The following is a 24,228-nucleotide window of genomic DNA, read 5'->3' as shown; positions in this document are numbered from 1 at the left end:
GGAAACAGAGAACGGGTCATGGGAGCGGCTGAAGGAGTCCACACCCCGTGCTGAGAGACACAGGCTGGCTGGCGAGAAGCTCATGGCGATGGGCCCCACGCGGCAGTCCGGAAATACCTGTGTGTCTGGCCAGCCCAGGAACTTGCACTAGCACCTCTGGGATAAGGTGTTGATTGCAGCTGTGGACTCCTGTCATTTCCGGCCAAAGCAGGTCGCCACATACCCTTCTCCCCTGGGGTTAGTCACCCAGCCGACTGGGAGCCGTGCTGGGAGACGACGAGCACCTGTGTGAATCACTCCTGCCAGCTGGTGGGCAAGTACCTGCCCAAGAAGGTGTCCCACCCACCCTACAACGCAACCAGCCAGGCTAGGTACCTTGGCGCCCCACCCATTTTCTGCTCAGATGTGCGTGGGGTTTCTGTGCTTTGGGAATACCTACAGTTGTATATGGAAAAGTAAGTTCTCTCTCCCCTCCTCTCACAGAGAAACAGATTCGCACACGCATGCTCTACAGTTGCAGATAATTTACAGCCTGTTAGCCTGGCCACACATCTGCTAGCCCTAAACACACCTCTTCCAGGAATCAGAGAACATTCTCTTTTCTTCTTCTGCCTCCCACATACAACCTCATGGTTTGGGTCCTTTGCAGGTTAACAGGGCAGGAGCAAGGCTGCGGATGGCGGGCAGAGTCACAGGGTGAAGCCGGCAGGGGCACCCAAGTCTCGCCCGCCTGTCCCCTCTTCACTGCGGCACGTGGGCTTCCACCTGGACTTCAGGCTTTCAGCCCACGGTAAGGACAGATGTCTCTGGATAATTGAGAATCCTAGTCTAAGAGACCAGGGGAAGCTCTGCAACCCATCTGTCTTCAGCTATCCCTGCAAAGAAAGCTACTCACGTACCCAAGAGGCTGAGGAACACGTGCTTTTCAGAGAAAGCGAGATTTCAGAAGCCTCTGCTATAGGTAGGCGCTGCTTTGGCCCTGGGTCTCTGGTCTGCAGAGCCCTTCAAGCAGTGCCGAGGGCCCTGGGAAGGAAGAGCAGTCACCTGCCACTGCCACCTCTTCCACCCTCAGCCTACCCTTCGGGAAAGACATTTATAGCAATTAATTGCTCCTTTATTCCTCTAGACATCAAAGTTCCAAAATACCAAGGCTCCCTGGAGAAATGTCTACCCAAGTCCCCACATTCTTTCAAAAGGAGATGAAAAGAGACAACCTTCTTCCACTTCTGAGGGGCTTTAATTTCTCCAGCTATCACAACAGCCAATTAGCCCCCTACTGTCTACCAGGGTCAGACTGTCCAAGGTGCAGAGAGGAACCGAGGATTCGTGACTTGAAGGAGAGGGCATCTGAGGGATGCGGGAGCTCCTGGTGGGACTGTGCAGGGACTCACACCAGCTAACCCATTTGCCATCTGATGATCGGGTCAATGTCCCCAGTTTACAGAGGAGGAAACAGAGTCTCAAGGCTTCCAGGGCCCCAGAGCCAGCAGAGACAGTGAGCATGCCCTGGAGCAGGACTCTGTTTCCAGTTCAGTTCTGTCCCTGGTCAACCATGCAACCTGAGGTCGGTCACTGCCTTCTGGGCCCTGCATTTTGTCACTGGTCAAGAGGAAATCAGGACCTACGCCATGTCTTCCCTTGATAGAGGCAAGGAGATTGGGGCTGGTTTCATAAGTGAGAGGCCAGGCACCAGCAAAGGACCGGGCACTCACAAGGGCTTCACTCCTGGTTTAATGCTCTCCTGTCGACGTCTTGAAATTCTGAATATTTTTCTAAACAAGGGGCCCTCCACCAAGCCCCACAAACTATCTAGATGGTCCACAATGAGGGAGAGGATGTCAAGTGCTCTCAAACTGCCGAGGGCCCCGTAACCTTAAGTAGACAAGATGTGGACTCCAGAAGGATTTACTAAAGTAAACCCTCTCTAGGTGTCCAAAGCCTCGTGTCAGGTGAGGAAGCAGGAGATACAGAGGACACTACGCCTGCCTTCCAGAAGGCACCTGAATGGCTGAGGAAACCACTCTGCACAAGTCAAATAAAACACAAATCATAGGTAACAATGAACCAAAAAGATAGGTCAGGTTAAAACAGAATACTTCGAAGAGTGCCAACTGCATGTAAGGTGCCATGCCCAGCACCTCCCACTGAGCAGCTCAGAGGTGACAGGAAAAAACCCAGGGCCTTAATCTAGTGTAGTAAGTGGTGGAGTAAAGGGATGTGCAAACCTTAGTGACAACACAGAGGAAGGTGAGGGACCAGCTCCCAGTGGAAGACCCTGAAGCTGTGTCTTGAAGGATGAATAGGAGTTTGCTGGTAGAGAAGATGGGGAAGGGCACTGCAGGCATGGGGAACTGACATTCTCTGAACAAACTATTATTGAGCATTTGTTTATTATATGCCAGGCCCCCTGGGTTGGGCATTGAGGATACAAAGGTGAGCATGTGACAGTCTGTGATGATGGTGTCTAGTGAGCAGGGGAGACAGGCATGAATCAAGTCACACCCAGCTAAACACAGCTTGCAGACACTCTGATAAATGAAGGAAGAGTGGCGTGGGGAGTGCAAGGTGCCCAAGGACATGGAGCTGGATATCTGACCTCGCCCTGGGGACAGGCACCCCTCGCGGGCGACTTCTGAGCTATTACCGAGGGTGAGGAAATGAGGTGTTGTCTTGTGTGTGTGTGAGTCACACCCCCCTACACACACACACACACACACACACACACACACACACACAGAAGTAAAGGTCTTGAAACAGGAAGGGGCTAGGCCTTTGGGAAAACTGAGGAAAAAGATGTGGCTGAGGCCTGGGAAGCAAGTGAAGGGGCTTGGAGGTGCTGGACCATACCTGAGAGGGGAGGAGAGGTTCAAGCAGGGGAATCAGGTTAAGTCTGAGACCCCTGTGGCCGAGGGGTGGAGGAAAGATGGGATGAGGCTGGAGGGACGGTTCCTGCTGGGCCAGGTGAGGGCCGGGCCTCAAGCTGTGAGTTGAGGATGGGAGGGCCTGGGACGCTTTGGCAGGTGGAACTGTGGGCCAGTGGCAGCATCAGAGCCTGGGGTGGCTGCAAGTGGGGATGTGGGGAGGCCTGACGTGCCAGCTTCCAGTCTGCTGTCGACGGCCCTGAGGACAGGCTGAGCAGCCAGGGCTGAGCTCCAGGGTTCACGGAGAAGCTCTGGAAGCACAGCAGACTCACTCTTCAGAGGAAGTTGGTACCACCGTGCACATCCCCAAGGTGTTCTGGAGACAGAGTCAGAATGTGGGAACTGACCAGATCTGGGAAACGTGAGGGGCACTGCTGGGAGACACTGTACTGGATGGGGTAAGGGGTGGGCGGCACTCTGAGAAGAAGGAATGACGTGAGTAACCGCAAAGAACTCACATCCTGGCCAGTCAAGTGGCCTTCATTCATTCATTCAAACAATGAATTCATTCATTCAATGAATTCATTCATTCAAACAATCAACAAACATACTGAGCGCTTACTGGGTCCTGGGATGTTGTGCTGCGCTGTGCTTAGTCACTCAGTCATGTCTGACTCTCTGTGATCCCATGGACTGTGGCCCACCAGGTTCCTCTGTCCGTGGGGATTCTCCAGGCAAGAATACTGGAGTGGGTTGCCTTGCCCTCCTCCAGGGGATCTTCCCAACCCAGGGACTGAACTCAGGTCTCCTGCATTCTTTACTGTCTCAGGCAGATTCTGTACTGTCTCAGCCACCATGCTGCTGCTGTTAAGTTGCTTCAGTCGTGTCTGACTCTGTGCGACCCCATAGACGGCAGCCCACCAGGCTCCCCCGTCCCTGGGATTCTCCAGGCAAGAACACTGGAGCGGGTCTCAGCCACCACACAGCAGTGCAAACACAGTCAAAAGTCCCCATGCACATTCTAGGGAGGGGGAGAACAGACAAAACAAAATAGAAAGGAATCAATGTGTAAATAACCTAGTACGGAGGAAGAAGACGGATGCTATGGTAAAGAAACTGAGCTGGAGGAGGGGAACAGGAGTGTGGGGTAATTGGGTGAGGGGGTAAGCTGAGGGAAGCTCAGGGAAGCTGGACCGAAGCTGGACTAGCGCTTCAGTCCAGGAGGGATGAGAGCCAGGGGAGGAAGAGGAGGGGACTGGATCACAGGAAGGATAAACTGGAGGGATGGGGAGATAAGACCTCCTTCCGTGCTCCACGTGCTGCCCAGAATCCTTGGTTTCTCAACCCCGGCACTGCTGACACTGGACTGGATAACTCTTCATTGTGGGGACTGACCTGCATGCGGCAGAGTATTTAGCAGCATCCTGTGCTGTCTGCCCAAAGCGCCTGCCCCTCGGCTGTGACAGCCCAGAGTGTCTCCAGACTTTGCCCTGTGTTCCGAGAGGTAGCCAAAGCCCCCCAGGGGAGAACACTGCTTGAAAGGAACCGCTGACACACAGTCTGACTCACTGCTGGCTGGGCACTGTTCTGAACCCTCATGTCAAACATCCCTATGAGGTCCTATTATACAAATGAGGATACCAGTCTCCCCTCACCCAGCTGGTAGGCCCTAGTCTATTGTGGGGCAGGATTCGAACCCAGACCATCCAGGCCCGACCCCTCTGCTACACTGCTTTCCAGCACACAAGCAGGTGGACAGAGGTGCGCTCAGAGCCAGTGGAGGGAGGCAGGCCTGGGCCTCAGCCTCGGCTGCGAGTCCCAGTCGGGGCGGCACCTCTGGCCCCCCAGCAACATTGAAACTGGGGCACCAGAGAGAACTTCCGTGAGCTCCACTCTCAGTAATTAAACTGCAGCCTCTTGGACTCAAGGGCCCCATGAGCAGCTGCCTTAATTAATCAATTCCATATCTCCGCCTCCTCAGCCTGGAGCCAGGCTTGGCATCCCGGAACCGCGCTCCACCGGCAGGCGCGAGACAGGTGTGAGCACGGCTCCTTGGGTCAGGGAGTTTGCAGGACGCGGCAGCAGTCTTAGGAGATGAGCTCGGGATGAAGAATTAGTCCTGAGGTCGCCAACCCAAGTGCCAACCTTCTCCCAAGCTCCTTCCTGCTGTGTCAGGCCAGGCGCGCTTGCAGAACAACACTGATAATTACTGTGGTTGCTAGAGCTTTCCTGGGGGCCGCACGGTGTCAGGCCTGTTTAGCACACCGAGTCCTCAGGACAAGCCTGCAAAGTAGGAATTATTCCCTTTTTATAGATGAGACAACCAAGGCTCAGAGAAGGCAAGGAACCCACACAAGGCCACGGAGTTAATACATGACAAGCCTGGAGAAAAGTTAATATGGAGTATTTATTAGATATTATATTGTTTCACCATTATATGTGTTGAGTGCAATGAATACATTGTAGTCACACTGTAAAATATTCTGGTTCTTAAGAGATACAGGCTGAAGTGTATAAGGGTGAAATGTCTCAATGCTTGCAACTTACTCTAGTTTCAGGGAAAAGGTGTGTGTATGAGCATGTGTATATGTGACTGTGTATGTTTGTACATATATATGTATGTATGTATGTGTATATGTGTGGGTGTGTATGTGTATATATATGTGTATTATATATGTAAATATATCGGTGTGTATGTGTGTATGTGAGTGGGTATATATGTGTATAAATGTGCATGTATGGGCTTACCACATAGCTTGGGCTTCCCTGATAGCTCAATTGGTAAAGAATCTGCCTGCAATGAGGGAGACCTGGGTTGGATCCCTGGGTTGGGAAGATCCCCTGGAGAAGGGAAAGGCTACCCACTCCAGTATTCTGGCCTGGAGAATTCCACGGACTGTATAGTCCATGGGGTCGGAAAGAGTCAGACACGACTGAGCGACCTTCACTTCACTTCACTGTGTATGTATGAGTGTGTATATATATGTGTGTGTAAACGTGCATGTATATGCATGTGTGTATATGTGTGGGATGTGTGTGAGTATGAACAGAGACAGAATGTGTGAGCAAAGGTTAACTTTGGTGAATCCAAATAAAGGGCATGGGGGTGTTCACTGCATTATTTAGAACTTTCTGCAGATTTGAAATCCAAATGAAAAGTCAGGAAACATTAGAAAGTCCCTGGGACTTTCGGGTTAGGGTTAGGGTCACAGCAGGAGAGGCTGCAGTCGCTCTGGAGGCCCCTCGCGTCGGCGGGGAGCAGCTCTGAAACTCAGACCCTGATGGGGTCCTACTCCCCCGACAGGCGCAAGCGTGCTGCACTGGAGATGCTGGGACTCCCGACACCTCGAACCTCGGCACTCCCACCTGCCCTTTCCCCAGCAACAGGGCACCTTCTGTTCCGGGTGGGAGCTGCTGATGACGGCCCTTTGGGGAAGCTTCTCAAAGCATCAGGACCAAATTATCATGACGTCATTAGTGTGGCTGCCCTGCCCAGCTGTCCAGACACCACCAGCAAAGGCATCAACACTGAAAACTATACTAAAGCTGGGAAGGGGGCTTCAGGGGGCACCTTCCTTCTGTGGCCTGACTCCCCTCAGAGAGCCTGCAGGCCACTCTTGCATGTGGCACGTCACACACACCAGAGGACACTGGGACAGGCACGACCTTGGTTGCTAGACAGGAAGGGCTCCTCCCACTACCCTTGGGCAGACCCCGGCCATCTACCACGCTCCCCGCCCAGCACTGGCTCTCAGTAGGGGGCATCTGGAGTCGTCTGGAGAAAGGAGATTTTCAATCATCACAGTTGGGAGGACACTCCTGGGTAGAACCACCTAGAATGCACAGGACGGAAGCCACATCCACAGCGCCAAGGGCGAGGAGCCCTGCCGGGTAGTCACCTCGGTTACCACTTGCACCAGGCTCCTTCCACACCTCTGGCCTTCACATCTGCTGGTCCCTCAGCCTAGAACATTCTTCCCTGTTCACTGCTCACTGTTGTATCGTTACCTTCTGCAGACCGTGTTTGTACACTGACCCGAATCTCCTCCACTCATGGCACGGCCCTGGTTGCATCCGGGTGTCTGTGCATCTGGTTTCACCTCCACTTTAGAAGCTCCCTGAGGACAGCCACAGGGTGGGGGTCAGGTCTGCGTGGCTCCCAGGCAGCCCTTCTCACAGACATATTAAAATGGACCCGCATCTCCCAGTGAACAGAATTCTCATCTAACTCCTTAGAGGGGGATGATCCTTTTTTTTTCCAGGTCTCCAGTATTTTTGTGGACCCCTGAAAACCCTGAAGACCACAGACTCTGTGCTGCAGGACCTGGTGGATGAAACACTGCTGCCGGTCACACCTGGAGCTCCATGCATGATGCAGTGAATGAACAGATTTCAGATCCACTTGGGAACCATGTGGGAAGAAAGCCCCCAACCTCAGAATACCCTCACCTCAGAGAGTCCAAGACATCAAGGAACTGAAGGAACCTGTGTGCATAGATTATTTAACATTGCTATGACTGGATTGGTAAAAAGGCATCTGTTGAAAGCTTCTGATTTTAAAAAAATGTTTCTCCTGCGAAGTTGGCCTGATTGGTAGAAAAGTGCCCAGCTCACACTGTCTCTTCAAGTCCTCTTTACTGCTAAGCAAGGCTACCTGGTAGGCGTGCTCTGACAGCCTCTGCAGTTCAGCCAGCACAACGCAAACAGGAAGGGATCTCAGAGCTGGGGGCGCTTCCGCGGCTGCACTGGGACACTCCGATCCTGGGCAAAGTTCTCAGGCTCTGACTGAGGGACGTGCAGGTGGTGGCTTTAATCCCTGCACAGTAGGGGGACAAGGACAGGAGGAAAGAGAGGCATCTTCTGACCTAATTTAGAAAGAGGTCCTTTCTTCCTTCCCAGGGAACAGCTGGAGCCCTGGAACCTGGGCAGGCCAGAGCCTGAGACATGAAGTCAGGAACCAGCGCGCCTACGGAATCCGGCTCCAGGTGTTCCTGATTCAGTCTGACCTTTGGCCTCTCGCAGGTCCCAGAGGGCAGGTAATGCAGACTGCAGAGCCCTTGTCTATTTATGAATGGGTGCCAGGGCAGGAACCCTCAGTTCACAAGTGGGTGCACGCCCCCCTCCCATACTCCTGGGCAGGGCCTCTCAGGCTGGGTGACCTTCACTGTGGGCTGGGAACCTGGCAGCGTCAAAAGCCCACCTGTGCAGGTTGGCGGTGGAAGGACACTTCCCTCCTGTGGCCGACATCTGAGATGCTCCCAGCATGCTGACAACCTGCTACCCATCCCCTAGGGAAAAGTCAATTTGCATTGCTGGTCAGTCTTCTTAGAGGTGGGGCTGAAGTCAACTTGGGGCTGGAAGGACCAGCTCCAAGACTAATAATCTCAGGGCAGGAGCCTGGCCAGGTTTCACAGACCTTGGGTCACCTCCAGAGAAAGAAGCCAGCGTGGAAATTTCAACCCAGAAGCTCCATCAACTCTGCTGCCCACAGCTATGCCAACTCTCGAAGGGTCACCATTTAAAACATTAAATAAATTGGGAAACTGAACATTGTTGCTTTCTTATTTGTTCTTCTTAAGAAGGGGTAAAACTGACACAGTGCTGTTTATCAGGACACCAGTAAACTCCCTTCACTCAGCCACATGGACTCGTTCACACAACCTCCTGCTGAAAGCAACAAGCCCTGTTCTCAGGGGCAAGCCCAGGCAAGGTGGCCCAATTTTTCCAGTGCCTGCCAACAGGCTGGCTGCTTCTGCCTTTGCCCCTACTCTCCCACCATCCCTTCCCTCCACTGAAGTCTCTGATAATTGGTTCAAATAAATAGGCTTCCCAGGCCAGGCTCACTGCATCCCCTCGGAAGGGGGCCAGGAAGGCCTCCAGCTTCCTGTTGTGAGAATTAGGTCATTAAACCAATTGGGCTGCTTGCAGGGTGAGGGCTCAGTCCCCCTGTCACGGCCTCCAGAGTCAGCCCCCTCCTCACTGTCCAGCTCTGGAAATGGGGGTCCTCGAGACCCAGCTGAGAGGCCCCAGGCCCAGCCTCCTGGGTGAAACTTCTTACAGACTCTTAGAATAGGAAGTTTTAGGATTACTGCCTCTTCTTTCCTATAGGCTTTCAGCATACAGGTATGTGCTAATTTGCATTAAAATAAAGCTATGTTTGTCTACCTGGAAAACATTTCCACACTACCGCAATACGCTGCAAGCCTTCATCACACCCTCATGTCACAGAAGTACACTATTTGTTTGGATAACTGCTTCTGCTCCATTTCACAGTCCGTGACCTTCCCTCTCCTTTCCCTCCAGCCACTTCAGAACAAAAAATAATCTGAGGAAAGAGGAAACCTCCCCCTGAGGGGTTGCTGAAGACTCAGTTTCCTTCCTCCCTAAATGTTTAACAAGCTGCTGATCAAAATAAAAAATATTTTAAATAGACGCAACTTCCAGAATCTACATGCGTTTATCCCATTAAGTCACTGGGGAAGCAGCATGAAGATGAGGACTTCTGATGTGTAGCAAGACTTGTCCAGTCTGGAGGCAGGGAGGCTGGAGGCTGGAGAGGAGAAGGAGACAACTGGGGAAAACACAGCACCACAAACAGCAGGAATCCACCCACAGTCACCTGCTCAGGGCTAAGGGCACTGCAGAAAAGCTCAGAAGAGTGGACAGAAGTGGGAGGCAGGCTTTAGGTGGCTGTGTGAAAGCTAGGGACTATCCCTATTCCCAGTGAGGTGGACACAAACACCAAGACCAGCGGAGGGGAGGAAATCTTTTCCCTTCTTCCCTCCTAGAGCTTTTGGCTGGCCTAATAATTAAATTGACATAAGACATTAAAGGGGTTTCCCTGATGGCTCAGCAGCAAAGAATCTGAAAAAAAAAAAAAAATCTGCTGCAATGCAGGAGATGGAGGAGATTTGAGTTCGATCCCTGGGTCAGGAAGATCCCCTGGAGAAGGGCATGGCAACCCACTTCAGTATTCTTGCCTGGAAAATTCCATGGACAAAGGAGCCTGACTACAGTCCATGGGGTTGCAAAGAGTGGGACATGACAGAGCACACACAGGCAGGAAGGCAAGGCATCGAGGGAAATAAATTTAATTTCTTATGTACGAGAGCCTCAACGAGATAAGGCTTAAAGAAGTGATCAGAGCAGGCACGTTTTGTATCTTATAGACAAAGGAATGATAAGTTTGTAAAGAATTGACAAGATCAAGAGGTTTGGGCTTGGAGCAGTAAACAAGTGAGAAAATTAACAACAGCCTTCTCAGCCTGGAACTCCCTGTCTCTGGTGATGAGGACACCTTCCATCCCCGGTATGGGGAAGGTACGTTTCACGTGAGAGATTTATTTCCTGCTTTCAGGGGAATAAAGAAGGGTCAGACTGTCTTTCTTGCACCGACTATTTCTCAAGCAACTTTAACTCCAAATAATCAATACGCCAAAGTGGTATATGTAGGGCTGGCTTATTCTGCTCCCCTGCACTTGGCACGCCCAGACAATCCATTTCAGAAGCCAAGTCCCCATCAGCTATTTGTAAAGACATCCTTCATTTCCTGAAGCCATGAAACCATTAGTCACCAAGTCGAGGAGAAGTGGAAGAAGCTCCTAGCAAAACTAGCCTGTGAGTGTTTCCCCAGGCAAAAAGACTTCTGGTTTTACAGGCCAGCTACTCACCCAAGACTGTCACAATTCATGAAACGAAACCCGGGAGCCTTTCACAAGCCCATGCCCACAGAACGCAAGCAGAATCTGACCTCTTGCAAAAACTCTCAACTGAGAGGAAAAAGCTTCTCTGGAGGTTAGGGGGACAGAGAGGTTCATTACACTACAAGTTAGTTTGATGGTATTCCTGATGATTAAGACTTCAAGTCTCAGAAAACTAAAGTTCCTCACAGGTTTACTTGGAGCATATGACATAATGTTAAAAACAGAACAAAAACTACAGGCACCAATGCACACCTGTTCTGCTTCTAGAAAAGTCATGTGAGTCTGCCAGAAAGATAGTCATAAGATTTCCAAGTTCAAAAATGAGTAACTCACCCCCAAAAAGAAGTTCCTACGAGAAATGGAAATCAAGGACTGTGCACGCCATAAAAGAGGGGGAAGGGGACTTCCCTGTGGTCCAGTGGCTAAGACTCCACACTCCCAATGCAGGGGGCCTGGGTTTGATCCCTGGTCAGGGAACTAGATCCCACATGCTGCAACTAAGAGTTCACATGCCACAGATAAAGACCCATATGCCCCAAGGAAGATCCACGACCCCAAGTGCTACCACCGAGACCTGGTGTGGCCAAATAAATTAAATTAATAAAGTTAAACAATAAAGCAAGCAAGTTGCAGATATCAGATACCCGGCTAGACATCTCACCACTAACCTCCTAAGGTCATGCTCTGACACTGTTCCAATACCATTTCTCCCACCCAAGCAATTTACTACCGACCCAGTGGTGTTCTCTGACGCATGGCCCACATCCACCTCTCCCAACCACACCCCTCACTTTGGCCTGGACTGGTTTTTAATCTAGAATCCAATCGAAGATCTCACCTTCCCTTGGTTCCCACGCTCATTCCTCTCCCTGAGCCTAGAATGTTCACCAGCTTTTCTTTGTCTATCATCATGTTAACAATTTTTAAAAATCAAGGACCACTGACTCTTTGTCCAGTTTTCCTTAGAACTGGAGTAAGGGTAGACATTTTGGCGAGAAACAATGGTAGCTGATGTTGCCCATGTCCCACTGGAGGCACACAATGGCAGCCTGCCCCGTGTCTGGTGATGCCGAATTTGTGGATCACTCTGTTACAGAGCAAAGTTTTAAACGTACAAAAGAGAGAGTAAGTAGATTAAAAGAAAACAGTAGAAGGAAATAACACAAAATGAAACCTAGAAGTTATAAGATTAAAGACTTTAAAATCTAATTACATGAAAATCAAAACTCTCTGCCTAGAAAAAACAATATAATCAAAAGGACAATGACAGACTGTATTTCCACAGTCATAGGACACACTGCTGTAATATACAAAGAATGCCTACAGATCAATAAGAAAAAGACTGCCAACACAAGAAATAATGGGCAAACAACATAATAGATTGCTCTTAAAGATCTGAAATGATACTCTATTTCCTCAAGAAATTAAATTTAAGTTATAATGATATACCACTTCTTTCCTATCAGATTAGCAACAAGGCATGGGAAAAAGAGCTATTTCTGCATAATTTTGGTGGGCATATAAGATGTTACCATGGAGGCCAACTTGGCAATACTAAAAATTTAAACAGATGTACCCTTTGCTCTGGGGCTTCCCAGGTGGCTCAGTGGTAAGAATCTGCCTGCCAATGCAGGAGACACGGGTTCCATCCCTGAGTTGGGAAGATCCTCTGGAGAAAGGAATGACTACCATTCCAGTATTCTCAATGGACAACCCCATGGACAGAGGAGTCTGGTGGTCTACAGTCCATGGGGTCCCCAAAGAGTCGGACACAACTGAGCAACTAAACAACAACACAACCCTTTGCACTAACAGACTGTAGGAATTTATCCTATAGATACACTTATACAAAAGCACAAAGATATATGTAGAAGAGTATTTCTTTTTAATAGCAATAAAAGATAGGGAGTTTTGTAGTGCTCCAGGGGTTAAGATTATGCAGGTTCACTGCTGCAGCCCATTGTATCTGCGAACTGAGATCCTGTAAACCACATGGTACAGCCAAAATGAATAAATAACAACAGAAAATTTAAATACTCAGCATCAGGGGACACTGAAAAAATTTAAAGTATAAGCAATCCAAAGAATGTCAGGGAACCATTAAAATGAGTCAGACAGTTGTAAATGACCTCAGACAGAAACTTAACTTCTCTGTGCCTCAGTTTACTCACCTGCAAACTGTGGAGAATAACAGTATTTAGTTCATAAAGTTGTTGTGAAAAATAAATGTGTCAACATAAGTAAAGCCCTTTTAACGATACCCAGCACACAGGAAGTGAAGAGGTATTAGCCAGACGACAGCAATGGTGATGACAGTGGAATGGAATGTTGGGTTCCAATATTTAGCGTGAAATGAAAAAGATAAGGTGAGTATTACAGTGTGTGTGGGGGGGAAAAAGCAGTGCAAATCAGGCGTGTGTGCAGCCAGTGTGTACCTTATGCACTTGTACGTGTAGGAGTCTCTTGTTAAGATGAACAAGACAGCCACTAACAGACATCTTTTTCAAGGCATCTCTCTCCCCAATTAGCCTTTTGAGTTCTGTACTATGTATATATTACCTACTCAAAAAAAAAAAGTGTTCTTTTTAAGGAGGTGAAACGGGGTCAGAAGAGGAGAATAAACAAATATCTCCCTCCAGGCGGCCCCATGCCATGGCTGATGTTGAGCATTTACGCTCTGCCACCACCATCGCTCATAGGCTGTGAGACCCCTTTCTCTTCCTTGGAGACAGGAAGCCAGGGTGGACAGCCAGCACTCAGAGCAGAGGTTAAATGATGGGCATGTACCATATCTCAGGTGGCGGTGGGCAGCTTCCCCCAGGGAGGGAGGAAGGACTCTGCTTCACCATGTCCCACTGTAATCTTCAGGGAAGTAGAGCTGGGGCCCTGAAGAAACCCCACCACCACCTCAAGCCAGCTTACTAGCCTGTAGGTCCTACTCTGTTCCCCCTACAAATTACCAGCACCCCATCTTCCGGCCACTTCAGTGATTGGCCATAGCGCACATGCTGAGGAACGGTGCTCCCACAGGTCTGAAATTATAGCCTAGTGGGCCTGAGCGTGGTGATTTCTCTATAACCTTCTGTTCCTTCCTTAGTAAGACTGGATCAGGGGCTCACCTCATCTTTAAAATCTCTGGATCATGTTGACAGCACCTATGGTTCTGTGTATTTAAATCATATTCTTCCATCCCCCACTCCCTCCTGCATGAGAAACACAAAATTTTAAATGGAAAATCATTCAAATATCCTCTCTCTGGAGAGAATGGAAGAAACCTAGAGGGTCCAAAACCTGTTTTAGTTCACATTCCTGTGCAGAACAACATTCTGCAAGGACAAGGGTCAGGATGGAGCTGTCAGAAGCCAGGGCTGCCTGGGCTAGGGGGCTGGGAGGCCTTGGTCTGGGCAGGGAGGTCAAGGCTAACCCATCTCCTTGGAAACTGAGCCCCTGGTTCGCCCGGGTGATTTAGCAGGAAGAACAAGGGTGGGGCCCACACTGTGAAAGGTATCTGAATCCAAAAGGGACCCAACCCCTGAAGGAAGCACCCCCCGCCCCCGCCACGGCCCCCAACCAGCTTGCAGAAGCCAGAACTGAAGAAAACAAAGGCGGTAACTTCATCTGTTTGGGAGTTGTTATTCAGTTCAGGGACACGAACCACAGGATTCCAGCAGCAGGAAACATGTGGGCTGGATACTCAGGAGATGCTCAGGCCTGAAAAAGCCTTAATTGGAACTGGTTTCCCAAAGCCTCCCACCCAGCCCTCCATGTGGGAGGGGAGATGGAAGTGGGTCACATTCTCCCAGCTGAACTGGCATCACCGTGGGCTCTGACCACATGTGAACAAGTCTGGGGGCACAGAGTGGCCTGGTCTCCACGCCAGGCCGGCCATTTCCTCCTGCTCAGATGCTGGATGGCTCTGGGGCCCTCTGGACCAAAGGGGCAGCTGGTTGGCACCAGAAGGGCAGTGACACCGAGGGGGCTGGGGGAACGAACATCACCCAGGAGCATAGCCCTATCCTGGCGCCTTCCTCGCTCTCTGAATGTGGGCAGGTGCCTCTGCCAGCCTTGAGTCCTCTCTATTCCAGCTCCCACCCAAGGGTGAGTGGAAGAACACTGGGTGCTTTTCTAGGACCTGTTGGGCCTCCCTTGACTGGGCTCTTCGGAGGGAACACGAGGCCTGGAGCTGGGCAGACTTGGGGAAGAACGACCCTCCTCTACCCTACTCTACATATACTGACCCCTAGTGGGGCTCACAGACACAGGTGTCCCTGGCTTCATGCCCAGTGTGCTGATGCAGCCAGCCCACAGCCTGCCTGCTGCCATAAGCCTGCATTCCAAAGTTGGCAAAGAGAGGCCTGGAAGGCAGGGAAAAATTCTGGAGAGCCAAGGTCTGATGGACTTTTCACAAGAACAGGCACTGAGAACTTCCCTGGTTGGCCAGTGGTTGAGACTCTGCCTTGCAATGTAGGGGAAGCAGGTTCAACCCCTGGTTGGGGAACGAAGATCCCATATGCCTTGGAGCAACTAAATCTGCACGCAACAGTGAAGACCCAGTGCAGCAAAAAAGAAAATAAAAGAAAGGCACCAGATTGATGGTATCACTCCAAAACAAAAACTCTGGAAAGAGCGGATCACCATGATCACTCCTCCTGACTTGAACCCAAGTGACAAAGCTTTAAGGCTTTAAGAGGAAACATAGTTCTTACTAACCATGACTGCCAAGGTGCTGATTGTTTCTGCAGATGCCCACATGAGTGCAGCTTTCGTCAAGTGCAACACACAAGGGCTCTAATCTCGTAACTCTTCCCGTGTTCTTCTGGGAAGCCAAGCAAAACTTCCACCTTAACATCCACCCAGGGCAGGTGCCCTTGGGGCTGATGGGGATATCTGGAAATTATATCCTGACTGCCCCCCACTACCCCTGAGAGTTCAAGATACTCTCACCAACATGTTCTTGCTTTATTCACATGGCTCCAACTAGATAATAAACCTCTTGGCCCTAGACTAGAAGCTCTGTATGATAAGAACTATTTTTACCCTGTTCTCCACAGTACTCCCAGTGCCTGCCATGGGGCCTGGATAGTAATAAAAGTTCAGAAAATATTTATTAATTGAAAAAGGAGCCATTAGAAGGAAGGAGGAAAAGAAGGACCAGTGGAAGACAGTCATCACGTCTTGCTATCTCGGTGCTCTTGGTTGACATTACAAAGACATCACAGCAGGGATCAGAAACCAAGCCCTATAAACCCCTTCTCCGCTCTGCCATCAGAAGTCTTCCATCCTGTTATGAGTCACAGTTTACATACCTGCTTACAGAAGCATCTACGGTACAACATGGACATGAGAAATGGAGAAACACAGACTTCCCTGGTGGCCCAGCGGTTAAGAATCTGCCTACAGAAGACACAGGTCCGATCCCTGGCCTGGGACTATCCCACTTGCCTTGGAGCAACTAAGCCTGTGTACCACAACTACTGAGCCTGTGCTCTGGAGCCTATGAGCCGCAACTACCGAGCCTGCTCATCCTAGAGCCGTATGAGAAACCACCACAATGAAAAGCTCATGTACCACAGTGAAGAATAGCCCCCGGCTGCCACAACTAGAGAAAGCCCAAGCAGCAGCGCAGCCAAAAATAAATGAGTAAATAAGTGTTTTTTTAAATAAGAAAGTAAGGAATGGAGAAACATTCATGACCTTCAGCCCTTAAGAAACTTCAGAAGGAGGAAAACGATGTTTGGTCCAGTGACACCCACCATGGAAGGACACCCTTCCCTCCAGGGACTGTTGTCTTCCTCCTGAAAAGGCTGTGTGGAGGATCAGGGCATAATCAGTCTTTAACAACCTAGTATAACAGCAGTCGGGGCTCCATGCCCTTTCATAAAAGAAGTTCAAAAGCACTTTGGCTCAAACATCATAATGGCCCTGGGAGCTATGAAGGCACAAGTATCATTATCTCCATTTACGATGGAGGAAAGTAAGGCAAACGGAGGTTAATTAGCTTGCCCAAGGTCAGATGAAATGGGGGAAAAAGGCGTAGGATTCAAACTCTGCAGCAGCCTCCAGTGTGCTAACTCTGGCCTCCCCACAATGTCACCCACGCTGGGCTTAAGATGTTTTTTCTTCTCTGTTGTTTCTGCTGAAACACAGCATCTGATAGGAAGCACAGAGCTCGCACATGAGAGTGCCATCAACTGGGCTTGAGTCTTGACTCTGTTTTCTGACCACAACTACTGAGACCGCGCTCTGGAGCCTAGGAGCCGCAACTACCGAGCCTGCTCATCCTGGAGCCGTATGTCCTGTTGTTGCTGTCCTGAGCTCAGCAACAACAGAAACCACCACAATGAAAAGCATGACCTCAGTCAACTTACCTAACCTTTCCAGGCCTCAGCTTCTGAATGTGCGCTAAGTCATTTCAGTCGTGTCCAACTCTGTGCAACCCCACAGATGGCAGCCCACCAGGCTCCCCCGTCCCTGGGATTCTCCAGGCAAGAACACTGGAGTAGGTTGCCATTTCCTTCTCCAATGCATGAAAGTGAAAAGTGAAAGTGAAGTTGCTCAGTTGTGTCCAACTCTTTGCTACCCCATGGACTGCAGCCTACCAGGCTCCTCCATCCATGGGATTTTCCAGGCAAGAGTACTGGAGTGGGGTGCCATTGCCTTCTGAATGTGTAAAACAGTAATAATGCTACTTACCTCAGAAATTAACAGTGAGGACCAAATGAGAAAATATATGTAAAATGTCATTATCATTCATTTTCTCATTTTCTAAATGAGTACATATCACTCTCATAACAATAATTTTTAAAAAACAGTTACATGAGAAAAAGGTGGCACCCACTCCAAGTTTAGTTTCTACAAGGCCACAGATAACATGCGACTGACAAGCAAGTCTCAGTCTGCCAATGAAATATACCAGGTCCCTGAGAGGGACTTGCAACACAGAAGTCCTATTTGATTCATTCTGACTCATGTTGGCCTCTCAAGGTTAGCAGAGCAGATGGTATCTCGGACACTGACAGACAAGTGGATGTCTGAGTAAGGATCCAAAAGGCTGGCCAACTGCCCCCAGTCTACAGAGGCCAACTCTGGATTCCTGGTGAGCTGAACTCCTGGCTTTGAAACACCATTTATGAGTGCTCTGCTGAGCTGCTCAACTCTGCTCAGCCCAGGCTAAAGACAGCTTTCTAGGTACCACTATACTCCTGGATCAAGTGATGTACAGGACTATAGATCAAATAACCAAACAGGAGGTGTTCAGAGGTGACAATGTGGCCTGGTGGTACTCAGCAAGAGACTGGAAGAGAAGTGGGGGATGGTGTGGGAGAGGAAAACTGCCCAGTCACTCTCGATACACTTCCAACAAAGACACTGTGACATGGAATTTCCTGTTGGTCCAGTGGTTAGGACTCTGCATTCTCACTGCCGAGGGCCTGGGCTCAATCCCTGGTCAGGGAACTAAGATCCCACAAGCACAACCACCAAAAAAAAAAAAAAAAAAAGACTGTGACAAATAGGTGTGTGTGGGTCCCTGATGCACATAAGAGCAGTAGCAGAACTCCAAGGTTACACCCGAGGCACGACCACCATAAGAATCTTCCTGATGCAGAGAGAAGCAGAAAACATAGGACATGCCACTGTACAGGACAAGACGCTAAGGGCTGGTGATGCTCATTCACTCAACTCAAGAAATGTCTACCCATTACCTACATAGTCAGAAGGAAAAGACGGCTTGAGGGAATCTGCAGGACACACAGACACGCACACCTGGACCTTTGTTAACCTAGCTGATGGCTCCCACGCCTCCCAGCTTTCTAGGCCAGAGACGTGAGAAACTTGATGGGAATAGACGCAACACTGCTGACTTCCGAAAGCCTTCCAAAAGCAGGGCAAGGAGAGCATGCTCACTGCTCTTCCTAGTGTTGAGAAGCTCTCCTGGGATGGACCCTCAGGAAAAGTTCCCATGCAGTGACTTCCCGCTGTTCAGAATCGAAGAGTAAAATCCAAATTCCTCACCGTGGCCACAGGTCTAACTCCTGCCAGCTCTTTATTCAGCCCACTCCAGCTTCCTTGGGCTTGTTGCTTCTGCTGCCCTCTGCCCATCAGCTGGGTCTCCACTCAAAATTACCTCCTCAGGGACTTGCCTGATGATCCAGTGGCTTAGACTCCGTGCTTCCAACGCAGGGCGGCTAGTCACGGAACTAGATCCCACAGGCTGCAACTAAGAGTTTGCATGCCACAACCAAAGATCTGCATGCTGTGACCAAGATGCGGTGCAGCCAAATAAATAAATAAATAAAAATACATTAAAAAAAAACACACCAAAGTTACCTCCTCAGAGCTCACTACAGTTATGACCCAGGCATTCTCCATCTCACTGCTCTCTTTTATTCTCCCTGCATCTCTTTTCACCATCCTGTTTTATTCACATGTGTACTTGTTTACCATCTGTCTCTCCCACTAGAACATGAATTTCATGCATCTTGGTGATCTTGTTCTTGGCTCAGTCCCTACCATCTACAACAGTGCTTGGCACATAGTAGGTGCTCAATAAGCCATTCAATTTAAGAAATGTTTATGGAGTGCCTACAAACTTTAACAGTAGACCAAAAAAAAGACAAAAATCTCTCCCCTAAAAGAGCTTAAATTCTGATAGGAGATATTAAGTAGATAAAAAAAATAATGGTGAAATAACAACTACTGCTTCAACCAAGCCCTTACCAAGGGGCTCAGTGTAGTTCTAAGACTCTAATAGGTAATTTAATCCTATAGGCAATTTAATAGGTAATTTAATAGGTAATCTAATAGGTAATTTAATCCTCCCAACAACTCCATGAAGGAAGTATTAATAGTTTATCAATGGGGAAACTGAGGCACAGAGCAGTTAAGTTACTTGCTGAAGGTCATGAAGCTCATGATGGCAGAACCAAGATCCAAACCCAAGTTTAGTCCTGTCTTTGGACGGGTCCTGTGTTTAGACCTCGGGCTCTGATTAAGAGCTCTGCTTCATATTTGCTGGGTGTCGAATAACTAGTTGCTCAGCACCCTTAGCAGCTGTTCCCTGTAGGCAGGGCTGGAGTGAGAGCCGACCCATCAAAGAAGGGCTGCCCTGCTCTGTGAGCGTGGTGACATGGAGACTGCTGGGCTGACCCCCGTGTTAGACTCTGGATGAAAAGGAAAGTGATGAAAGGACATGGACAGGGCTTCCCCAGTGACTCAGTGGTAAAGAATCCATCTGACGATGCAAGAGACACAGGTTCAATCCCTGATCCAGGAAGATCCCACCTGCCGCAGAGCAACAAAGCCTGTGTGCCCCTACTATTGAGGCTGTGCTCTAGACCTGTGCTCTGCAACATGAAAAGCCACCAGAATAGAAGCCCAAGCACCACAGCTAGACAGCAGCCCCACTCACTGCAACTAGAGAAAAAGCCAGAGCAGCAACAAAGACTTAGCACAACCACTAAGTAAATAAACACATTTTTCTTTTTAAATTAAAAACACAAAAAAACATAGATAAGGTCAGCATTCCTGGGCTCTAGTTTCAGGTGCTGTGAAACACCTAGGCAGGTCCACCAGTACTTGATGAGTATACTTTGCGGGTGGGATTTAGATGCTGTGAGAGATGGAAAGCTGAGTCCAATAGAGACCCTGGCCTCAGAAAGCTTAGGGTCATGCACCTGCACATGAAGCTGAAAGAGAAGTAGAAAGTGACAGGTGCCATTAGCAAATGTATAGACTGGTATGGGATTTCAAAAGAGTTACTCAGGGTACTAGGTCCAGAGGCTAAAACTCCATGCTTCCGGGGTTCAATCCCTGGTCAGGGAACTAGTTCCCACATGGCGCAACTAAGTGTTCTCACGCCTCAACCAAGAATCTGCATGCTGCAACTAAAGATCCCACCCATGTGCAGCAAAGAAGATCCAAGATCCCAGATGCCACAACGAAGACCTGGCACAGCTAAACAAATAATTTTAAACAATAAATATTAAAAACAACAACAGTTACTCATCTCTGGGGGCTAGTGCCCAACAGTAAGAGGGGCCTGACCTACATAACCCCCACGGTCCTCTAGCTCAGAACCTGTTCTGACAGCACAGGTTTGGTGCGGCATGGAGATCCACATTTTATTCCGGTTAATGGTTCAAGTTCATGGGCACTGAGCACTTCTTCCACCCACTGCGAGATCAGTCCCAACCTCTTTGGGCAACATCGTATAGCAGTGGGAGGGCAATCATGCTCTCGTTTAGATAATGCAGCCGGATGTGGGAATGAAATCCAGTGCGTGCTGCCCTCCTCCTCCTTGAAATGGTTTTTAAGCCCACAAACCCTCTTCCCTTCAGGAGGAGGTGATCCATCTGTGGACACCTTGTCAGAACGTGGAGGCCTAGTCACCCTGTTCCCGTCAGGATCTCTAGAGTCTAGCACAGCGTCTGGCTCACAACAGGTGTTGAATACAGTTTGCTGAGCTAAACCGGAGGATAGCCAGGTCTAGAAAGTCTCTGCCAGACATCTAAGTCTCAGTCGGTGTTCCCTGAAGTTTCGCTCTCAGTCTCTCCCCAGGGGATCAGACTGGTTTCATCTCTTTACTTATGCTACCACTACCCTGGTTCAAGCCACCATCATCTTTTGCCCAGCAGTTGCAATGGTCAGTCTCCCAACTAGCATCCTTGCCTCTACATGCCAGGTTAGACCCTGCTAACCTGACAGCAGGGACTGCTCAGACGTGTTCCGCACACCAGAGAGGCAGACATATGGGGTCTAAAAGAGGCTGAGTATCCAGACTTAGGTGTCTTGGTTACCAGGTGCAAGAAAAAGGAAGGTGGTTGGGGTGGGGATGATGGCAATCATCCCTGCTCCTTACAATCCAATCTCCATATGGAGGCCAGCATGATCTTTCAAAACTTAGATTTTATCACCTCTCTGCTTAAATCCTCCAATGATTTCTAACTGCACTTGGGGGAAAAAAAACCAAACTGGTTCTTCCCACCTTCACAGCACTTACCACTTACCACTACTAAACTTACTTTGTCTGCTTATTTATTTACCCCTTTCTCTTGAGAATGTCAGCTACAGGAGGGCAGGGGCTATGTCTCCAGAATCCAGTGCCTGGAAAGCCACATAGGAAGCGCTCATAACTGAATGGATGAATCTCCATCCCAGGGAGGCGACTTGTATATATGAGGGCCACTCACCCCACCAGGAAACCAGGAATGACACACTGGCACCTTTATTTATAATTCGAAATCCTGCTTTAAACCAGGGGAAACTTGGTCTCTCTGAACACTTTAATGGCCCAAGAGATCAGTACCACTTAGAGTCTAAAGCCAGGAACTAGAGCCCAGGAGTTGCAGCAGGGAGCTAAGAGTCAGAACCTAAGGACTAACTTTGACTTGCCTCCAGGTCCCTTAGCCACACCCCCATGCCTCAATTTACCCAGCAGTCGGCCAGGCACACTTTCCTAAGTTGTGTGAGTGATAGGAGACAAAGTAATTAACAGTACTAGCATACTTGATCCTCGGACAGGAGGTGATGCAAGCCTCACATCGCGTTATTTGTAAAACTCTTGATTTGCAGCCAACACAGGCCTCCTGGGCCTTCCCAGGGGCTAACCTGACAACAGGGACTGTTCAGACACGTTCCGCACACCAGAGAGGCAGACATGTGGGGCCTAAAAGAGGCTGGGTATCCAGACCTAGGTGTCTTGGTTACCAGGTGCACAGGAAGGTGACTGGGGTGGGGATGATGAGGAGAAGGCAAGAAGTGCAGTTTGGGGCTCCCAGTGGTCAATCGTGCAGGTTCACAGATACATGCCAGCCATACAGGCGAGACATGTGTCTACAACCTGCACCTTCCAGGAACACTCAGGGGGGACACGACAGTTCAGCCAGGCTAGAGAGAGGAAGAGCGGCCCAGGGGCCAGACCTTGGCAGCATTTAGTTTGGGGAAATACGGGGGGCTCTTTACAGAGGTTCAGTCAGGATGCTAGAGCGGGGTGCAGGTGAGGAAAGAGACAAGAAGGCGCGGGATCTGAGGCTGATAGGCGGCGACAACCACGCCGATGCGGTGGGGTGAGCAAGGGTGGATGGCTCGGACACCTGTGGAGGCGACCTCTGGGGGAGGAGAGGTTGAGGACGGCTCGATGGTGGTCTGCCGCGGGATCGGGGGCGGGGGCGGCGAGCGGCAGGAGGCAGCGGCGGCCAGGCGGGGCAGGAAACCCGGCCCAGACCAGGGCTCCGTGCCGGTGGTACGGGCGGTGGGTCCCAGTCGGGTCGGGGGCGCAGTCCGCGGCCCCTCCCCGGGAGACAAAGGGCTGGCTGCTCCCCGAGCTCCGGAGCGGCGCGGGCCCGGGCACTGCGGGTGCGGGCCGGCCTCGGCGCTTACCTGGGCCGCCCGACCCGGCCAGGCGGGCGGGGGCTGCGGGTCCGAGAGCGGCGCGCGGCGGCCTGTTCCGGGACGCGCACAGCCCGAGCAGCCGCGACGGCAGCAGCGGCAGCGGCAGCGGCAGCAGCGGCAACAGCGGGAGCGGCCGCCTCAGCCTCCGCCTCCCTCTCCGTGAGTCACCGCGGCGGCGAGGGAAGGAGGCGCCAGGCCGCCAGGGGAGGGACCGGCGGAGAGGGCGGCATCTGGGTCCGCGCGGGCGGCGGAGGCGCGGTCACGGCAACGCCCCGGGTGGAGGGCGGCAGAGGGCCGGCGTAGGGACGCGGTCCGACGATGTAATGGGCACGGCCTGGAATTCTCAGTGGCTCTCATTGGTTAAGTGGGCCAGTGGGGCGGAGCTCTTAGCTGAGAGGTGGGCACTGCGAAGTGCTCAGGCAAGCTCACTGGGCCCTTTGGGGTGGGCGGGGCAAGTGGCCCCGGGGCGGAGCCACGAGATGGGCGGGTGGAACCCGGTTGCGGGTAGGGCCTAGAGGCTCTCAGAGCAAAGGGGTGGAGCGGGTCGGGGGTTGGCAAAGGAGGAGGGGCGGGGGCTCCGAGGGGGAGGCTGCCTAAGGGCGGAGCCCGGGCTAAGGATGGAGCCGGCGTTGCGGTAAAGCAGCTCGGCTTGTCCCTAGCTGCTCCAGAAGCACAGTGATCCCGTAAAAATAATGGCCTCTCCCACACATGAGTCTGAGTTTAAAAATGGGGGCGGCCACACGAGGCGGAATCCTTAGCAAGACCCGTTTACTCAGGACCCCTGAAAAATCTGAAATGGGCAAGGTTGCAAAACATTTAGAGGCGTGGTCTTCCTGGGTCTTGGAACTGGATATAGTGCTACCTTTGAAGCAGTTGGGCCCACTCTTGAACTGGTGTCCTGTGTAACCTGGATCCACCGAACCCCGAGAGCCCAGGGATGGGCTTCTGTGGGTCCGTTAAACTTAGAATATCGTCTGTATTGATAGTGAATGCATTGCGGGGGCGAGTAGAGAAGGTTGCCTTTGGTTAAAATGTTGCTATACAAAGTCTGACTCGATCTGCTTTGGAGAGAGCATAAACAGCCTCCTTTAGGCAAAATGCGAATTGCTCTGAACATCCAACTTCCCTTTAAAGGGACACGTGTCTTCAAGCGTGGTCTCACTTTCAACATTTAACTTAACAATTGCGTAGTGTGACACTAACCACACTTTTAGAGGCCTTACTGTGCCGCTTTCCCCAGCCTTTCTGCTCCTTTTCTGTCCCATCCTCTTCCA

General features: G+C 50.5%; 1 protein-coding gene across 6 annotated transcripts in view; it reads right to left on the bottom strand.

Annotated features, from left to right (window-relative positions):
* Positions 1-23,115, bottom strand: part of CTNNBIP1 (catenin beta interacting protein 1) — a 46,536-nt gene extending 23,421 nt beyond the window's left edge. For 4 of the 6 annotated variants that reach the window (XM_060396503.1, XM_015099225.3, XM_015099224.3 and 1 more), the window contains exon 1: positions 22,943-23,115. The gene's annotated coding sequence lies outside the window, so the exon portion shown is untranslated. Of the gene's footprint in view, positions 1-117; positions 22,855-22,942 lie in introns of those variants that run through there. The other 2 variants (XM_042257274.2, XM_042257275.2) reach the window with 2 other exon arrangements.
* Between the last annotated feature and the right edge of the window lie 1,113 nt (positions 23,116-24,228).

This window comes from Ovis aries, chromosome 12 (assembly GCF_016772045.2).
Source record: "Ovis aries strain OAR_USU_Benz2616 breed Rambouillet chromosome 12, ARS-UI_Ramb_v3.0, whole genome shotgun sequence".
In the NCBI taxonomy this organism is placed as follows: Eukaryota; Metazoa; Chordata; class Mammalia; order Artiodactyla; family Bovidae; genus Ovis; species Ovis aries.
This window is presented reverse-complemented; position numbering and strand designations above follow the sequence as displayed.